We start from the raw sequence: 14,928 nt of genomic DNA on the forward strand, positions 1-14,928 counted from the left end.
ATTTCGCCTCCATCGAAACGCAGCCTCTGGCGGTCGCACATCCCGTTCTTCGGACCGCAACTATTTTTGTCAATGAGCTGACTTTCTTCTTCAGGCATGGGAGAGGCAGAATATTCACTCGAAATAAAATCAGAGAGAACTCATCGATGTTGCTTTAGGTGAAATGAGGCCATGCGAAAGCCCGATGCGATTTTTATGATTAACGAACGTACTGCGAAATTCCAGTAAAGAACGACGAGTTAACTATGAAGCGAGATGTTAAGCTTCGAAATGCTTCGCCAGGTTGGCAACGCAATTTTATCACACATCAGAATCTCTAAGGCTAAACTCGAGAAAAGGCGCATAGAACGCGAGTGTACGTCATAGCTCAATTTGAAATAAACTTTCATGAATGCACTATTGCGGACATGTTTATCCTATGTGTTCGTATAACAATTTTGCTCTGGCACTACATTCCCTCTGCACTCATCACAGCTTTGGGATGCAAGGAACTATCATGCAAGCGCCTCACCTCTCACCTTAGGGAGAGCAATCGTAGTGGGCGGATATATTCCACTTCACGCCTTCGTACCCTGAGGCGGGGCGCGTATGGTCGGCATGCTCCAGAAGCAAGTACATGTTAATAAAGATTAGGCATTAAGTTGGTATGTCAGCAGCTAGTTTCGTGTTACCAGAACTGTCATCACGATTACGCTCGAACGAAACGAGGTATAAGAAAGAGAGTGGTTGCATTAGGTAGAGGACCAACAATTATCGCTGGGAAAATAATTTGGTGTACGTGGGTTAATTGGGTAATTAATTTGAGCAAATTAAATCAATCAGACGTCTAAATAGCCTAGAGGGGTATACTGGCAACATTCATATGGGGTGACGTGGTACTCGACTACGTTAACGTAAACCTAACTTCCAGTGGCGGGAAATTTAATATGTTTGAACGTGAACGAGCGGGAAAGGTCGTGACACACAACAAGGAGCGCAGGGCACACAAAGTCCAAGTTATAAGAAAAAGACTACGAGGGGTAGAATAGCCGAATTGCGTACTGCGATGCGGCCTGCGGCCTAGAAGGAGCGGCGGTAATGGCAGTAATCGATGGGTAGCGGACTATGAGACGGTGGTCACCGGATCCCTCAACACTAGAAACTCGCTCATAGCGGAAGAGGCCGCTGTGGCGGTATCCTGCAGGAGCACCAAAGCTAAATTCATACTTTGCGACAAGATAGCCGTAAGAAACTTGAATAAGGAGATCGTTTCGAAAGAAGCGGTTAAGATACTTCGACAATCAGTATTAGATAGAGAGATCTCCATCATATGTGTGCCTGCCCACGAGGGGATTCCAGGCGATGAGGCTGCTAACAGTCTCGCCCGAGATATCTACACCCGGGCGGCCGTAGAATCACCCTTGCCCGGGTCGGAGGACCCGCTCATCACATACACAGAACTCACGGCTGAACACAGGAATGAGACTAGACCTCCCACCACCAGATCGGTCTCTCACACCTAAGGAGTGCAGAGACTGGAGAAAATTACAAACAAATCGATCCTTTCCTCCTTATCTATACGGGGAGGGAGGGGAACCTCCAAAGTTCTGCACCAAATACGGGATAAAAGCTAATCAAGATCATCTCATTTGGGAATGCCTACATTATTCCAGGCATATTGATGGAATCATAGAGAAAGAAACCAGAGATGCCCTCCTCGGGAGCGGCGGAATCGCAAGCTCAAGCAATCCGTCTGGCACGGGACACTTTGCGAAAGACGTCCCCCTGTGGGCTCCCTCTCCCTTGGAGGCCCCCTAGGGTCTTACTGGGGGTGCTGAGGGACCTCTACATCGACGGCGATAAAGTTATCTTGAACTTGAAAGGCCGTGATTTTCGTGCAGAAATTGTGGGAATGGTTAGAAAGTGTGTAAAGATAGGTGATCAACCAACTGTAGTCTGAAAAATTCCGAGAGCACTGCAGAATCTGCGGTGGAGAAATGCGAAAGCTTGAGCGTTACTGCTAACGGTATATCGCGCACTGCGTATCGAGCACAACCAGCGTTCCGTTGAATGTATCAAAGTTCACCGGCGTTCTAAAATTTGTTTACATAAAAGGAAATACGGAGTACTCGCGATATTCTGTTGACGCATCTCGCGGACAATAACATAGCAACGCTCTGGCTTACGCATTTCTCCAGTGCAGATTCTGCAGTGTTCTCGGATTGTTTTTTTTTTTTTCTGAAGGTCATTGAAGCGCGCATAGGCGGCTCTCTTCACAGGTGCTGGAGGAACCGGCACTGAATCATCGGATAGACAGTCCCGTGGCATCCTTCGCGGCACCATGCAGTCCCCTCAGGGCAAAGCCAACGCAGGACAGTGGTATTTGACGCCGAAAATAAACCAAATCCAGCCGAGTGTAATGGGTCAGACAACATTTCGAAAGTGAGTTTGTTTGCAGTATATAGAAGCGTGAATATTTGAAGGAGCGCACATATTGCGAATATATAAGGTTAAGGCCACAAAGAATAAGGGCTTTGTAATGTGCGCTGAGGCGTGTACTCGACGCATGTGTATGTATAATATATATATATATATATATATATATATATATATATATATATATATATATATATATATATATATATATATATATATATATTGTAAGAAAGAAGATGATAGAGCGCCGAAGTTAACGATGATGAAGACGCCGATCAGCTGGCGTGCGCACTGAGAGCTCGGACCGTCTTGTTCGGTCGATATTGTGCCTCGCTCTACGATTGCCTTGTGTCACCGGTCGCCGTCTCCAGTCCTCCGAATAACTGCCAATAAACCCCTCTTCATTTGGTGGAACGTGCCGAGGTACGACCCTTAAACGATCACCGTAGAGCGCCGCAGCCGTACGATACCTATGGCGACAAACGAGGTAGGCCAACAGCCAGTGGCAGCCCCTTCGCAGTCCATTTCATGCTCCGATGCCATGCGGCAGCGAGACCCCGCAGTTTTCAGCGGGCAGGGCGACCAGGACGTTGAAGATTGGTTGGCCTCGTACGAGCGGGTAAGTCGCCATAACAACTGGGATGACCGCATGAAAATCAACGTCATCTTCTACCTGAGTGACGTTGCTCTGGTATCGAAATCATGAGGCCGACATGCCAACTTGGGCCAACTTCAAGGCAAAGCTCACGGACGTTTTCGGTCGTCCCACAGCTCAGAAACTACGCGCTGAAGAAGCCCTGCGCGTACGCGTTCAGCATGAAGGGGAAAGCTTCGCAAGCTACAATGAAGACGTCGTTAATTTATGCAAGCGTGTCGACCCCTCTGTGGATGAGGCTGCCAAGATAAAATACATAATGAAGGGCATTGATGCCGATGCATTTCACATGCTGTGGGCAAAGAGCCCAACCACGGTGGCATCAGTATACAACCTTTGCCAAAGTTTCGACGAAATGCTCAAGCAACGCCTCTGCACTCGTCGCTCTCCCGCACCTGCTGCATCCATCTCTGGCCTGGCTGTGAGCAGCGACCTTTTGGCTGACATCAAAGCCTTCGTTCGGGATGAGGTCTCCCGACAGCTTGGGCTTTTGTCTGGCCCACGCCCGTCATCTACAGCCCAGCTGCTTAACCCTTCCATCCGACACACCATCACGCAGGAGGTTGCTGATGCCATTCCCAGTTTTGGCCAGCCAGCGCCTGTAGCACCTCATGCCGACTCTGTTCCACTGCAGCCCACACCTCTTGCTGCACCATTAAGTTACAGCCCCCCTGTTGTCGTGCCGCCTCTGCCTGTGCAAGTACAGATGCCTCCCACGTATGCACATGTTACCGCCCGCCCACCACCGCCACAGTCCTTTGCGTACGTGCCGACTATGGCGCCACCATCTGTCGCCCCACGGTTCCGATCTACGACGCCTCCCTACAATCCTTGGCGCACGAATGACAACCGGCCTATTTGCTATGCCTGCAGTATTCCCGGCCACGTCGCCCGCCTGTGCCGTCGCACTCTGCGCTCTGCCCCTGCACGCACTATGGATGACTACAATTATCAATACGACACCTTGCGCCCACCTTCGGTTACATCTCCAGGGCAGCCGCACAACTCGTCGGGCCGCCAGCACATTCCACTGCAGCGCTCGCCGTTCCCTCGCCGTCGGTCCGTGTCTCCAATGCGGCATCGCAGCGTGACACAAGACTCGGAAAACTAGCCGCCGCAGCTCCTGGGGCACGATCTGCGTGCACATCGCCTACCACAAGTCCTCGTCTGTCTCCGCCGAACGTTCTCGAAGTTTTTGTTGATGGTGTCCGTACCCTTGCACTCGTCGATACAGGGGCCACTCTCTCCGTCATTAGCGAAAGTTTTTGTCGCTCGCTTCATAAAGTCACCACCCCGCCTTCTGGACTCTCTCTTCGCACCGCCAGCTCCGATTTCGTTCGTCCGTCTGCTGCTTGCACAGCGCGTGTCGTTATCGCGGACGTCTTATACATCGTCGAGTTTTTAGTGCTTGCGTCGTGCTCGCATGACTTAATTCTTGGCTGGGATTTCCTGTCCCGCCACAATGCTGTTATTGAGTGCGCCCGCGCCCACGTCGCCTTCTTTGCGCTCTGTGATGCGGTTCCTGGCGATGCATCGTCTTTTTCTTGCGTCAAACTTGTTGTCGCCGACGACACCGACATTCCGCCCAACTGTGCTGTGATTTTTTCGTGTGTGTACCGTTTTCTTTCGATGCGACTGTTCTTTTTGCGCCTTCTCCCATGTTCGCCTTTCGCCGTCACCTCCTTCTTCCCTTTGCTATCATCGATATTAACTGCGGTGCCGTTGACATATTTGTTGCGAATGCCTCCACCGCTGTGGTCCCGCTACTTCGTGGAGAATGCCTTGGTCATATTGAAGTTGCTGACCTCATCTCGCCGTTTGAGGTTGATGGGTATCTACCACAGAGTGCCCACGTAGCCTCCGTAATGCCGATTACTGAGTCTTCCGACATACCAAGTTCGGACCTTTTTCAATCATCTGTGGCCAGTGACCTCGACCCGACTCACCGTGAACAACTGTTTGCTCTACTCAACCAGTTCCGTTCTTCGTTTGATGCTCAGACGACTTCCTTGGGCCGTGCGACTGAGGTTGTTCACCACATCGACACCGGCAGTCATGCCCCTCTTCGCCAGCGCCCTTACCGTGTTTCGCCTACGGAGCGCCGTGTTATTGCTGACCAAGTCGACGACATGCTACAACGTGGTGTAATTCAGCCTTCATCTAGTCCATGGTCGTCTCATGTGGTACTTGTGAAAAAGAAGGATGGCTCCATAAGATTTTGCGTTTACTATCGGCCTCTTAACAAAATTACTCGTAAAGACGTATACCCACTACCCGCATTGACGACGCCATCGATTGTTTACAAAGAGCCGAGTTCTTTTCGTCCCTGGACCTGCGTTCTGGCTATTGGCAAGTCCCTATGGCTGAGTCTGACCGACCCAAGACAGCCTTTGTTACTACTGATGGACTATATGAGTTCACTGTGATGCCCTTTGGTCTTTGTAACGCTCCTGCTACGTTTGAGCGAATGATGGACAACATATTACGCGGCCTCAAGTGGAACATTTGTCTTTGTTATTTGGATGACATCGTCGTTTTCTCTCCCGATTTTCCGACGCGCCTCGTGCGCTTGCACCAAATACTAAGCTGTCTCACTGGCACCGGTCTCCAACTTAACCTGAAGAAATGTCGTTTTGGTGCCCGCAAGCTGACAATACTGGGTCATGTCGTGTCCAAAGCTGGCGTTCTGCCCGATCTGGACAAACTACTTGCGGTCACTGAATTCCCGAAACCGACGTCTGTTAAAGAGCTGCGCAGCTTCGTCGGCCTATGCTCATATCTTCGCCGTTTTGCCCGCAATTTCGCTACCATCATTGCACCGCTTACAAAATTGCTGAATGGTCCCGCCGACTTGTCTACATGGACCCCACTCTGCGACGATGCTTTCACTACGCTCCGACGTCTACTAACTTTACCGTCCATTCTCCGCCATTACGACCCATCCGCTCCTACAAAGGCGCACACTGACGCCAGCGGCATCGGCCTTGGTGCTGTCCTCGCTCAACGCAAGCAAGGCTTTTCCGAATATGTGGTTGCTTACACTAGCCGAGCGCTAACGAAATCTGAATCTAACTACACCGTCACAGAAAAAGAGTGTCTTGCAATCGTGTGAGCCTCAACGATGTTTCGCCCTTACTTATATGGCCGCCGCTTCAACGTCATCACCGACCACCATGCCCTATGCTGGTTGGCTTCCCTGAAAGACCCTTCTGGGCGCCTCGGCCGCTGGGCTCTTCGCCTTCAAGACTTTGACTTTGAAGTGATATATCGATCGGGACACAAACACTCCGACGCTGACGCCTTGTCGCGCTCGCCGCTACCTTCTCCTGCACCCTCGCACTCGATATCCGAACCCTCCGTTGCAGCCCTCACCTCCGAAGACCTGACTTTGAGCAACGTTGGGATCCCTGGATATATTCGCTCCTAGACGTCCTCACCGCGTCCTCAACGTTTTCATTCCCGCGAGCCCTTCGTCGCCAAGCTTCCCATTTTACGATCCGGGGTGGTCTGCTGTATCGAAAAAGCTATCGCCTGGATGGTCGCAAATGGCTCTTGGTCATTCCCCGCCATCTTCGCACAGAAATTTGTGCCCATCACCATGCCGACCCGCCGAGCACACATGCTGGCCTGTTGAAGACATACGAGCGTCTTCGCCAGCGGTACTACTGGCGGGGGATGTACAACTTTGTCCGCCGCTATATTCGGTCCTGTACTGCTTGTCAGCAGCGGAAGTCGTCTCCGCGCCCCTCCGCCGGCCCATTACAGCCATTGCCTTGTCCAGCGCGACCCTTTGATCGTGTCGGAATCGACCTCTATGGTCCCCTTCCATCTTCGACATCAGGCAACCGCTGGATAATAGTCGCCATGGATCACCTCACTCGCTACGCGGAGACTGCAGCCCTGCCTACGGCTAGTGCTCGTGACGTCGCCTCCTTCATCCTGCGTCACTTCGTTCTACGTCACGAGGCTCCTCGTGAACTTCTCAGTGACCACGGCCGCGTCTTCCTATCTCAAGTGGTCAGCGAGCATGTTGGAAGCTTGCCAAGCAATAGATAGAACCACCACAGCTTACCATCCTCAAACCAACGGCCTCACAGAAAGGTTTAACCGAACGCTTGGTGACATGCTCGCCATGTACGTTTCTTCTGACGCGTCTAATTGGGATCAGGTGCTTCCATACATCACCTATGCCTATAACACAGCGATTCAGGCAACGACTGGATTTTCCCCATTCTTTCTCCTATACGGTCGTGAGCCTTCCTGTCTACTGGACACCATACTTCCTTACCACCCCGACAGTTCAGAGTACACTTCTCTTTCTGCTGTTGCCCGTAATGCTGAGCAGTGCCGTCAGCTGGCTCGTTCATTCACGTCGGACATTCAAGATCTTCGCCGACAAGAGAGCGATCACGGCAAGCCCGCTGCTGACTTTCCTACCAACACCCGCGTTTGGCTGTGTGTTCCGGCTGATTCAAAATTCTCTGCAAAGTATAATGGCCCTTATCGTGTATTAGAGCGTACATCACCAGTTAACTACGTCGTGGAGCCGGCAACGCCTTCTTCAGACCACCGTCGCCGCGGGCGAGAAGTTGTTCACGTCAGTCGACTATATATATATATATATATATATATATATATATATATATATATATATATATATATATATATATATATATATATATATATATATATATATATATATATATATATATATATATATATATATATATATATACTACGACCCTCTTGTCATACCCTCGCCCTAAGTCGCCAAGATGGCTCCCTCTTTCCGCCGGGGCAATTGTAAGGAAGAAGATGATACAGCGCCGAAGCTAACGACGATGAAGACGCCGATCAGCTGGCGCGGGCACTGAGAGCTCGGACCGTCTTGTTCGGACGATATTGTGCCTCGATCTACGATTGCCTTGTGTCACCGGTCGCCATCTCCAGTCCTCCGAATAACTGCCAATAAACCTCTCTTCAATATATATATATATATTTTTTTTTTTCGATCGGGGGACCGATCATTTTTTTTTTTGGAAAAAGATCGGGTTTTCATAGGTCCATAATTTTAAGACAAAGGTAAATAGCTTTAGATTTATTTTAGCCCTGGGGCCGTATTGGCCGCTACGGCGCACACCAGGTAAGAGGCAGAAGACTTCATTGGTTCGCTAATTAATTAAATACATAATTAACCTTTAAAATTTTCATTTCAGAGGGTATATGGGCAGAATTGCAGTTTGTCCATAGAGTAGCAGCTAAATCAAATTTTCTCTAACAAACCTGTATCGCGCGTTACAAGGCCCGCAAATTTGACCCCGATAGGCAGCTTCACACAGCGACTTTGGCTCCACCCAAAGATTTCGTCGCTCTGCTGGCATCGCCTAAGAGCCAGACAGGCGCAAGGCGGTTGGCTACCTATTTCGTTTCGACGACTGCCTCGCTGATTGCCGCTGCTTCCGTACCCTATGCGCGCAGTCATTACGCTTGCAGTCGGGACTCAAAGCGGGCATTAGCCGAGCGATCTACGCCGGACGCGCCACTGGCGCTTTTAAAAGCCCCCTATCAGGGAGACGTTTGTGGGCATTTTAACGCCCGCTACAATTTTTTAAAGGAAGTCATTTTTTGCAGCTATACTGTTTGGAGAACAAGCTCCAATTCTGCAAATACAGCATATCCCTTAAAATATAAAATAAAAATTCAATTAACGCATTTGCCTAATTATCGAACTAATTGAAGCCTACTGCTTCTCAGCTGGTGTCCGCCATAACCACCAATCGGGACTGGGCAAGGTACTTCCTAAGAGTAACTTCTATACGGATACTCCATACCCCGAAAATTGCATTTTTGATATCGATACAAGATACAGAACCGAAATCGATTTTCGATACAGATACTCGATACCGCATCGTCGATACTTCGTCACATCACCGAAGTAAATAATTGGTTCACAGGAAAGCAAAGGTGCAGTATCTGCCACTCTTGTTCTGTGGACACCTGAGCCATGCCATGCCGTAAGAGGGAGGAATGTGGGAGTGAAAGGGGAGAGAGAGAAAGAGGTGCCGTAGTCGAGGGCTAAGGAGTAATTTCGGCCACCTGGGGACCCCTTCATGGATCACTGCCTTGTCGTGGCGGAAGGGCTTGCGAAACTCGATGAAGTCGTGAGCTCTGCTGTGTAGGGCCACCCAAGATAGAAAGGTCACAGCAGAGAGTTCTGACAAAATGTGATTCACTGGAGAAGGTAATGGCAACCCACTCCAGTATTTCCTGCCAAGAAAACCCTATGGCCAGTCACAATACCATTAAAGATATGGCGCCGGAAGATGAGCCCCCCAGGTTGGAAGGCGTCCCACATGTTACTGGGGATGAACAAAGGGCGATTCCTAGTAGCTCCAGGACGAATGAAGCGGCTGGGCTAAAGCCAAAAGGACGCTCAGTTGTGGATGTGTCGGGAAGCGACCGGAAAGTCCGATGTTGCAAGGAGATATATCACATAGCAACGTGGAATGTAAGATCTATGACGCAAGGTAAACTGGATGTCGTCAAGCGAGAAATGGACAGATTGAACATTGATATCTTGGGTATCAGCGAGCTCAAGTGGACCGGAATGGGAGAATTTAACTCCGGCGACCATTATGTCTTTTATTGTGGGCACGAATCCAAGAGAAGGAATGGGGTCGCTCTCATAGTAAACAGAAGAATGGGCAAAGCAGTGCTAGGGTACAACCCCAAAAACGACCGAATGATTTCACTTCGGATCCAAGGTCACCCTTTCAACATAACAGTTATCCAAGTCTATGCACCGACCACTACTGCTGAAGAAGCTGACATTGAGAGATTTTATGCGGACCTACAATGCCTTTTAGACCGCACCCCATCATCAGACGTCATTGTTCTTATAGGAGACTGGAATGCTAAGGTCGGGAGTGAAGAAATATCCGGAATTACAGGCAAGTTCGGTCTTGGCGAGCCAAATGAAGCTGGGCAGAGGCTAGAAGAGTTTTGTCAAGAAAACAACCTGACCATAGCGAATACTCATTTTCAACAGCACAAGAGGCGCCTGTACACATGGACTTCAGCGGACAGTCTGTACAGGAATCAGATCGATTATATTCTTTGCCGGCAGAGATGGAGAAGCGCTATACAAGCAATAAAAACAAGGCCTGGGGCCGATTGTGGCACCGATCATCAGCTTCTTGTTGCCAAAATTAAGCTTCGATTGAGGAAAACGCAGAAAACTAGAAGGCCTTGATCAAATTCCATTAGAATATGCTGTGGAAGTGAGGAATCGATTTCAAGAATTAGATCTAGAAGACAGAGAGCCCGAAGAGATGTGGACTGATGTTCGCGATATAATACAAGAAGTTTCTACTAAGGTAGTTCCAAAGCAAAAGAAATGCAAGAAAGCAAACTGGTTATCTGAAGAGGCTTTGCAAATAGCTGAGGAAAGGAGGATGGCAAAAGTTATGGGGGAAAGAGAAAGATACAAGGTTCTCAATGCGGATTTTCAGAAAATAGCAAGGAGAGATAAGAATGCCTTCCTGAACATACAGTGCCAAGCAGTTGAAGACAACAGCCAACTAAGAAACACAAGAGCTCTGTATAAGACAATCAAAGATATCAAAGGAAGCTTCTATGCTAAGCTGGGCGTGATAAAGGACAAACGAGGCAAGGACCTCACTGAAGCCTCAGAAATAAAGAAGAGGTGGCAGGAATACACAGAATTGTACAAGAAGGACCCGAATGTGCAAACCCAACATAAGACGGTTGTGATTACTGATCTCGAGCCGGGCATCCTGAAGAGTGAAGTTGAATGGGCCTTAGCCAGCCTTGCTAAGAACAAAGCTAGCGGAATTGATGGCATTCCAGCTGAGTTGCTTCAAAACCTCAACCATGACGCTGTTAACATTCTCCATACATTATGTCAGAAGATTTGGACAACCCTGCAGTGGCCACAGGATTGGAGGAGGTCAGTTTACATCCCCATTCGAAAGAAAGGCAGTGCCAAAGATTGTTCCAACTACCGCACGATCGCGCTTATTTCGTATGCTAGCAAGGTGATGTTGAAAATCCTCCAAGGAAGGCTGCAGCAGTATGTGGAACGGAAGCTTCCGGACGTGCAAGTTGGGTTTCGCAAGGGTAGAGGAACTAGAGACCAAATTGCCAACCTTCGCTGGATCATGGAAAAAGCAAGAGAGTTCCAGAAACCCATCTACTTCTGCTTTATTGATTATGCGAAAGCGTTTGACTGCGTACATCACAGCAGATTGTGGCAAGCTCTCCAAGAGATGGGACTTCCAATTCACCTCATCTGTCTCCTCAGGAACCTGTATGAAGGACAAGAAGCCACAGTCAGAACAGGGCATGGTCGTACTGATTGGTTTCCGATTGAGAAAGGAGTGAGGCAATGCTGCATACTGTCGCCCTGCCTATTTAACCTATATGCAGAGTGCATCATGAGGAAGGCCGGTCTGGACGAGTCTTCAGCTGGAGTGAAGATTGCTGGAAAACGTATCAACAACCTTAGATATGCGGATGATACCACTTTAATGGCAGAAAGTGAAATGGAACTCAAGAGACTTCTGATGCACGTACAAGAATAGAGTGAGAAGTTTGGGCTTAAACTGAACATTAAAAAGACAAAGATCATGGCGTCTTGCCCTATCAAGTCCTGGAGCATCAATAGACAAGAAGTGGAAGCTGTGACAGATTTTCTCTTCTTGGGCTTCAAGATTACCTCGGAAGGAGACTGCAGCCATGAAATTAGGAGACGCCTGCTTCTGGAAAGAGAGCAATGGTTAGCCTTGACCACCTAGTAAAGAGCAGAGACATTAGTCTGCCAACCAAGATCCGTATAACTCGTGCTGTGGTCTTTCCAGTTGTGATGTATGGATGCGAGAGTTGGACTGTGAAAAAGGCTGACCGCCGAAGAAATGACGCGTTTGAATTGTGGTGCTGGCGAAGACTCTTGAGAGTTCCTTGGGCTGCCAGAATATCAAATCAGTCGATATTGTCGACCATAAACCCTGACTGCTCATTGGAGGGTCAAATTCTAAAGTTAAAGCTCAGCTACTTTGGTCATCTGATGAGAAGAGAGGAGTCGCTGGAAAAAGATTTGATGTTGGGAAAGGTTGAGGGTCGCCGGAGAAGGGGTAGGCAGCGAACGCGATGGTTAGATGGCATCCTCGAGGCACTGCAGATGAAGTTATGTGATGTTAGGAAGATAGTGAGAGACCGGAAAGCGTGGCGTGACATGGTCCATAGGGTCACGAAGAGTCGGACACGACTGAACGACTGAACTGAACTGGGTATCTTTAACGTGCGCTGACATCGCACAGCACACGGACGCACTTCACTTCGCCTCCATCGAAACACAAGCCGCTGGCGGTCGGGATCGAACACGGGTACTACGACACAGTAGTCGGGCATCTTGACCACTGCACCAACGCGGCGGTGCAATCATCGAAGTAACGAATATCATAAAAGTGGTATTATGATTAGCGACATTTCACCGTGCTTTCTGGAGTCTTTAGTGCATTCCTATGGACACTTTTCCTGAAAGGGCTTAAACGAATCCGAGAGCACAGAAATAATGGAGCTCCGCTGTCTGTGCAGCTGGCCTTGTTCGAACCTCAGACTGGACTGAAGCGATAAGTACGTTAAGCAGCAGAAATTATTGCATTAAAAATAATTCGTTATAAAATCGTATGTTGCGAAAGCACGTTTATTTAGCTTTAATTTCATGTCTTGCCCAAAATTTTACACAATCGTTTTTACACACGCATACGCAACCTACTGATACCCCCATGCCATGCTAAACTACAGCGCTTCGAGTTGTTTCGTTGCTAATTTGCGATTCAAGAGAAAAATATTGTCTTTTTTTTTTTTTTTACAGAGGGTGGCTAACACACTCCAAGTCAACTTTTATGTTTCAGATATTTGTAAAAGTTCTTCTTTATCTTAAGATACAGAGGCATCATAACAAGTGTTGCTCAACTTCTTGCTAAAACACTGTTTTTGACAAAAAAAAGTTGCTTGGCAAAGCATAATTTATTATTCAAATTTATTATCCTGAAAACTGGATTTACCAGGTTGTGCTTATTTCATAAATGTTTAGAGCAATAGTTTTTCCAGAAAAAAAAATCCAGTGAGACTTAGGCAAAACGGCCATTTTTCTTGTTGTGTAGCGTGCAGTGCATTGTCGCCATCTCGGTGGGAACATGGACTGCACAGTCAGTCTTAGCTGCGGTGCCTGCCAGAGGGCGCGTCAGAGCTACTGCTACTAGGACGCCGGCGCGGCACCCTAGCAGCTTTTGTTTTCAAGGCTCTTCCTTCCTGCCGTCGTTAGAATGGGCTTGTTTCTAAGCAAACGCTGTAGACTGCAAGAACGAGGTTAGCATAGTGGCCGACTGAGGCCTGGCGTTCTTGCTACCAAGCAGGGCCGACACGTACACAGTTTAACGAGATTCAGATGTGCCAGAACCAAATAAGTACTGGGGAGGATGGCAAAGGGTATTCGTCGCGAGATCGACCTATAGGTGGCCTCACCGTCGCTCCGATAGTGGGGATCGGCAGCCGGCGGCGCTCGCAGACGCGGCTTATGACTGCTTCCGAGTTTACGGCAGGTTTGTTGGCGATGAAAACGTGTCTTATGTTACGCAATAGCGATTTACTGTTTAGAGTGTTCCAATACTGCAGAAAGCAGAAAAAATGCAGTAAAAAAAATATGCGCGGATTTTAGGAAAACAAGGCATGCACGTCTTTTAGATTTACTGGCATCGTTTTGCACGCTTTTTGCGTTGTAGGGGCGCTCACAGGCCTGATACTTGGGCCTGAACATGACACATCTTATTACCTTTTAAATGGCGTGCGCGTGTCTTATACGAGTGAGACAGGCAAATATATAGTGTCAAGCCCACGGAGATCAAGGTTCGTGCTCTGACCTGCAGTACTTTAGATTGAATCGATGCAGCCTGGTTCATTATATCGTACTTGACTCGAGGATTAAGCAGGTGAAATGCAGCACTGACAGCGTACTGTCCGGCGGATGGCCATAGACTGAGTGGACATCAACATGGCTAGACAACCAGGCACAAGTATTCGCCAAAAAATTTGCCGACGATTACGTTACTTCCTAATGCGAAGTTTGAGCGCAGCTCATCAGCTGTTTCACATTTTTCGATAGACTGAGGCAATGATTTCGAGCAAGACATGTATGTACAATTACAGACAACTTTTTTTAATTTCTCACACGTACTCCATCAAGAAGCTTTGTGGTCGGAGAAATGAAGTGCAGTTGAGTTATCGTAAGGTTGCGGGAAGCAACGCGTGGGCCCATAGGAACGTTGGGCGACGAACAGATAGCAGCGACTGACTGATGCCGCTGACGCCGCTAGCGAGTGAAGCGAGTGAGAACGGGATGCACCGTGATCCGCTGACAGCGAGCCCTTGTCAGAAACAATCAGTTTGCTCGAAAGACAGCACAGACGAAAAAGGGGTTCTAATGTTCTAATGGGCTACCAGTGTACATTGATCTATGTGTATTATGTAATATTTAGTGTAACAGGTGCTGCGAACATTTGTTTCTCAAACGTTCGAGCATTTCTCTAAAGCGAAATGTGCTCATTACCACTGTTACGGATGCGCAGAATCCTTCAGCAGAAAAAAACAAAAGAAGAAATTAAACGCATATATGGGTGTAATGCGCCATGCGGCATGGGCTATATGACAGATGATGTAGGGAGGGGCGAGCCTCGGTGTCGTTGACTACGTGGGATTGTTTAACGTTCAGTCAAATTCCACAGCCGAGGAGCGCCTTTCGAAACGGCCGGGATCGAACCCTCCGTTCTCGAAATCAG

General features: G+C 48.5%; 1 protein-coding gene across 1 annotated transcript in view; it reads right to left on the reverse strand.

Moving 5' to 3' along the window:
• Nucleotides 1–14,928, reverse strand: part of LOC146204647 (DNA topoisomerase 2-alpha-like) — a 70,770-nt gene that overhangs the window by 12,796 nt on the left and 43,046 nt on the right. The window lies entirely within an intron of this gene.

The sequence above is a fragment of the Amblyomma maculatum genome, chromosome 1, assembly GCF_055883805.1.
Source record: "Amblyomma maculatum isolate TAMU_Amacu chromosome 1, ASM5588380v1, whole genome shotgun sequence".
In the NCBI taxonomy this organism is placed as follows: Eukaryota; Metazoa; Arthropoda; class Arachnida; order Ixodida; family Ixodidae; genus Amblyomma; species Amblyomma maculatum.